At 37.9% G+C, this 6,010-nt stretch overlaps 1 pseudogene; it reads left to right on the forward strand.

Annotated features, from left to right (window-relative positions):
- Positions 1 to 1,677: 1,677 nt before the first annotated feature.
- LOC139006493 (taste receptor type 2 member 42-like) lies at positions 1,678 to 2,616 on the forward strand (annotated as a pseudogene).
- The last annotated feature ends 3,394 nt before the right edge of the window (positions 2,617 to 6,010 follow it).

Genomic DNA, 6,010 nt, shown 5'->3' on the forward strand with positions numbered 1-6,010 from the left:
TCCGTGGAGGGGTGCAGGTCTCCTCTGGGCTCTTGCAGTCGCGCTGCTTGCGAGTCGTTGCCTCCGGATTAGTAGCCGCCGGGTTAGTAGCCGATCTCTGGATGCCGGTAACCGCTACCCAAGATGGCACGGTCTCGCCGCTGCGCTGGCGCCCAGGGGGAGGTTTCAGCCTCAATCTCTAACCATCCGCATTTTTTAGGAGTTCTCTGTCTTTCCTGGCTGCAGACTGTCTCTCAGCTGAACCTCCCCAGCTTGATCAGGCTGATTGTTACCCATTTCAGCTGCTCGCCCCTATCTGCTCCGGGACAAAGCACCAACACGTCCGTCTAAGCCTCCGCCATTTTTTCTCTCTCCTCAATGGTGTTTTTTATTGCAGCTATATCGCTCTTCATTTCTTCTTGGGTCTTGCAAAAGTTATTGATCTTTTCATCTATTTCTTCTTGCTTCTTGCATAAGTAGTTGATTTTTTCATCTGTTTCTTCTTGCTTCTTGCACATCCGGTGCATGTACTCTAGGACCCTTATTCGGAATTCTTTTTCCGTCATGTTGCATATCTCTGTCTCACTTAGCTGCTTTTCTGGCGAGTCCTCCTTCTCTTTCCTTTGGGCATTTCTTTGTCTACCCATGTTTGATCTCACTGACATATCTAGTTGTTGAGTCGTTCAGTGGCTGCTCCCTGGGAGGCAGTGGCTGCTCCCTGGGTAGCAGTGGCTCCTCGGGCTGTGGTTGCTCCTTGGGCGGTTGTGTTAGCAGTGGCTCCTCCGTTGATAGCAGGGCCTCTGGTGGGTGCTGTTCACAGCTGTGGTGGCTCTTCTGGTTGCTGGAGGGAGGCTTCACACACAGCAACTGTTCCCCAGACAGAGCGTGTGGTGATCAGGAGGCCGCTGTTGCTTGGATCTTTCCGTGGAGGGAAGCAGGTCTCCTCTGAGTTCATGAAGTAGTCGCGCTGCTTGAGAGCCATTGCCTCCGGGTTAGTAGCCGATCTCTGGATGCGGATAACAGCTACTCAAGATGGCGTGGTCTCACGGCTGAGCTGGTGCCCAGGGGGAGGTTTCAGCCTCAATCTCTAACCATCCCCATTTTCAAGGAGATCTCTGTCTTTCCTGGCTGCAGACTGTCTCTCAGCTGAAACTCCTTTGTTTGTTCGGGCTGATAGTTACCCGTTTGAGCTGCTCGCCCTTATCTGCTCCGGGACAAAGCACCAACACGTCCGTCTATGCCTCCGCCATTTTTTTCCTCCTACTATTCAAAATTTAAAATATTTGCATTTTGGTTTATGTTCCAAGGAGATATAAATACAAATACGTGGACAATAATCTCTCTCATTTTTGCATGTTTATGTATTTTACTTTATCCATTTAGTCAGTGGCAAAAATGAAAATTTGCAGCTGGTGTCAAGATAAGTGGACAACACTCATGTTTATATAGTAGCTGACTATAAGGAATACTACAGGCATTCATAAACTGCTCAGTTTAGAACTGGAAATACAATACATTTGGAATGAAGTATTCTTTCATGAAGGTCTCTGGAACTGTATCGCAAAGCAGAATTTTGGAAGTATTTTCTGGAATTACGGTGAAAATATTTATGGAAAGCATCATAAATGAATGTCCATCTGCAACTGTTTCACTATAAAGCTTTCATTGAGGCACAACATTAGAAACATTCTTATAATGATGTCAATTGAAATGAAGGCCTCCATTCTAGTTGTGGCAACAGGAATATTCATCTTAGGAGTGCTAGGAAATGGGTTCATCGGACTGGTGAACTGCATCGAATGGTTCAGGACTGGGAAAGTTTCCTCAGCTGATTTCATCCTCACCAGCCTGGCTCTGGCCAGAATCATTCAACTGTTGGTAATACTCTTGGATTTATTTATAATGGGGCTAGCTCCACATCTGTATGCTACTGGTAAACTAGCAAAGGTGGTTCCTATTCTTTGGGCACTAGCTAACCACCTAACTATCTGGTTTGCCACCTGCCTCAGCATTTTCTATTTCCTTAAGATCGCCAATTTCTCCCACTCCTTTTTCATGTGGCTGAAGTGGAGAGTCAACAGGGTGGTTCTTCTGCTTTTCCTGGGGTCTTTCTTCCTACTGTCTCTTAACCTCTTAATGCGTGATGCTATTAATGAATTGTGGTTGAACATCTACAGGGTACATGAAATAAATATGACTTTGCAGTTAGAGGCAAATGAAATGTTCTATCTCAAAAGTCTTCTTCTTCTTAGTTTGACCTATGTTATCCCCTTTTTCCTGTCTCTGACCTCTTTGCTTCTTTTATTTCTGTCCTTGGTGAGACACACCAAGAATTTTCAGCTCAACTTGACGGGCTCGGTGGACTGAAGCACAGAGGCCCATAGAAGGGCCATGAAAGTGGTGACAACGTTCCTCCTCCTCTTCATCATTTATGTTATTTCTATTCTAACTGCAACTTGGATCTTCACTAAGGTACAGACATACCAAGTCATGATGTTTTTCTTAGTGATTTCAACTACCTTTCCCTCAGGCCACTCTTTTCTTATTATTTTTGGAAGCAGCAAGCTAAGACAGATCGCCTTGAGGCCACTTTGGCACTTAAATTCTCTGAGAAAAGCAAAACCTTTGCCTTTATAGACAGAATTTGAAATAACCTTGTGCATTCTATGGGAAACTAACTTAATAGAAACCTTCAGCATTTATTTATACCAGGGTTTGTTAAACAGCACCAAAATTTCCCTACAACATGTCTTTAAATAATTATATTTTCTTAAAGTGATATGACATAATATTTGACTAAACGACATGTGTCCACTGTATTAACAGTTTCTGGTAACAGTAGAGTATTTGAGACCTGATGAAGTATGGTTATGAAAGTCTTGTGTATATTCCTAGTATACTTTGCTGGTAAGTTCTGATTTAACTTCTATAATATTTCTCTGTGATTATTTTTAGTTATTTGTTCTAGGACTTAGATGTGGTCTTTGAACTAGAAATAATTGCAATAATTATATATGTAAATTAAATTGCGTCAACACAAATACTTGATATGTACAAGAATCTTATTGATAAGTAACTGATAATAACAGAATTATATAAAAAGTTTCCTCCTAGCAATTACTATTCAAAATTTAAAATATTTGCATTTAGGTTTATGTTCCAAGGAGATTAAAATACAAACAGGTGGAAAATAATCTCTCTCAGATTTGCATGTTTACATATTTTACCTCATCCATTTAGTTAGGGGCACAAATGAAAATTTGGAGCTGGTGTCTAGATAAGTGGACAACATTTATGTTTATATAGTAGCTGGCTGTAAGGAATGCTACAGGTATTCATGAAATGTGTCTGTCTTAAGAGCACTGTTCAGTTTAGCACTGGAAATACAATACAATTGGAATGAACTATTCTTTCATGAAGCTCTCTGGAACTGTATCGCAAAGTAGAATTTTTGATATACTTTCTGGAACTATCGTAAGAATATTTATGGAAAGCATCATAAATGGATGTCCATCTGCAACTGTTTCACTATAAAGCTTTCATTGAGGCACAACATTAGAAACATTTTTATAATGATGTCAATTGAAATAGAGGTATCCATTCTAATTGTGGCAACAGGAATATTCATCTTAGGAGTGCTAGGAAATGGATTCATCGGACTGGTGAACTGCATCGAATGGTTCAGGACTGGGAAAGTTTCCTCAGCTGATTTCATCCTGACCAGCCTGGCTCTGGCCAGAATCATTCAACTGTTGGTAATACTCTTGGATTTATTTATAATGGGGCTAGCTCCACATCTGTATGCTACTGGTAAACTAGCAAAGGTGGTTCCTATTCTTTGGGCACTAGCTAATCACCTAACTATCTGGTTTGCCACCTGCCTCAGCATTTTCTACTTCCTTAAGATCGCCAATTTCTCCCACTCCTTTTTCATGTGGCTGAAGTGGAGAGTCAACAGGGTGGTTCTTCTGCTTTTCCTGGGGTCTTTCTTCCTACTGTCTCTTAACCTCTTAATGCGTGTTGCTGCTAGTGAATTGTGGTTGAATACGTACAAGGTACATGAAATAAATATGACTTTGCAGTTAGAGGCAAATGAAATGTTTTCTATTAAACGTCTTCTTCCTATTACTTTGACCTATATTATCCCCTTTTTCCTGTCTCTGATCTCTTTGCTTCTTTTATTTCTGTCCTTGGTGAGACACAACAAGAATTTTCAGCTCAATCTGACGGGCTTGAGGGACTCAAGCACAGAGGCCCATAAAAGGGCCATGAAAATGGTGACAACGTTCCTCCTCCTCTTCATCATTAACATTATTTCTATTCTAACTGCAATTTGGATCTTCAATAAGGTAGAGACCTATCAGATCACCATGCTTGTCACAGTATTGTCAGCTACCTTTCCCTCAGGCCACTCTTTTCTTATAATTTTTGGAAACAGCAAGCTAAGACAGATCGCCTTGAGACTACTGTGGCACTTACATTCCCTGAGAAAATCGCAAGTTTAACTTTATAGACAGAATTTGAAAAAACCTTGTGTATTCTATGGGACAATATCTTAATAGAAAACCTTCAGCATTTCTTTATATCAGGGTTTGTTAAATAGTACTAACGTTTCCCTACAACATGCTTTAAGTAATTATATTTTCTTAAAGTGATATGACATAATATATGACTAAAGGTCATGTCTCCAGTGTATTAACAGTTTTTGTTAACAGTAAAGTATTTGACAACTGATGAAATATGGTTATAAAAGTCTACAATGAAATGTTAATAAATGTATAAATAAGATACAATGCAATATGAATATCTGTTTATATAATTACAGTTACCAAAATGGAAAAAGTAACACAAATTTTTCTAACTAAAGAGAATTTTGAAATTAGAATTGAAAAATAATTGTAAAGGTTAAGTGTAATAATAGGTTATATAAATATAAAAGTGTTAATATTTTGTGATGCTTCCAATATTGGAAAGGATCTAAATAATAGAAATTTTCATACTATATTTCTTGGATTACTGGTATGTAATTGTAAAACAAATTTGTTCATGAGTATGGCATTATGCATTTAAGGTGAAGATGCATATCCTAAGACCCATTAATTGTACTCCTTCTTGATATACTGGAGAATTATTCATACATGTATGACGGAATATAGAAGCAAAAATGTGCATGTTACTACTGTCCTTAATAGCTGAAATTGTAGTCATGTAAATGCTGAAATTGAGGAATTATATAAATGGCCATTAGTTATAAAATGGACAAATAAATCATTGCATATGGACACAATAGAATACAGCACAAAAATGAAAATGAACAAATTAGACCTATAAATTGTTTAGTTCTTTGATGGAGAAAAACTATAGAGACATAGAAAGGTAATTTGTAAAAGCAAAACACATACTTAGTGTAGTGTTTTAAAATGTTTGTACATATGCAACTTCTGTAATAAAATGATTCAGATCAATGACAGTAGCTGGGCATGGAATAAGCAGAGAAGAGAAGTTTGCTTGGTAATGATGCTATTAAAATATTAAATAAAGTTTCTACACTGTATTTTTATATAGAGGTTATATGCATTTCATATAAAAATTCTATACCAGCAAAGTTCTTTTTGTTTGATTCACAGTGCTTTATTTTATAATGCTGTAAGAAATAGCAAATATGTTATCAGAAATATTTTGTTTGTAACTTACTCTTAATGAAGTTTTCAGTGATGTTGTTCTTTCAAGTTAGATCGGATGCTGAGAATTATGTTTCATAAGACCATGGAATATATCGGTAATATTCTTTCATTAGAGTGAATTCTGTCTCTTAGAAAACTTGATGAAGTCACAACCATCAGAGATTTCCCATTTAACTGCCTTCATCATCACCACCACCACCACCACCATCATCATTATCCTGTTATCTTATTTAATGATTTATATTTCAAATGTTTACACACATATTTTGGGCAATGTGTAGATTATTTCTTAATGATCATTGTATCTAAATTATGTTAATAATGAGCAAAGTTAAAATCAAGTGAAA

Source organism: Myotis yumanensis, unplaced genomic scaffold (genome assembly GCF_028538775.1).
Source record: "Myotis yumanensis isolate MYYU_CA2020_CCGP unplaced genomic scaffold, mMyoYum1.0.hap1 SCAF_3, whole genome shotgun sequence".
Taxonomy (NCBI): domain Eukaryota; kingdom Metazoa; phylum Chordata; class Mammalia; order Chiroptera; family Vespertilionidae; genus Myotis; species Myotis yumanensis.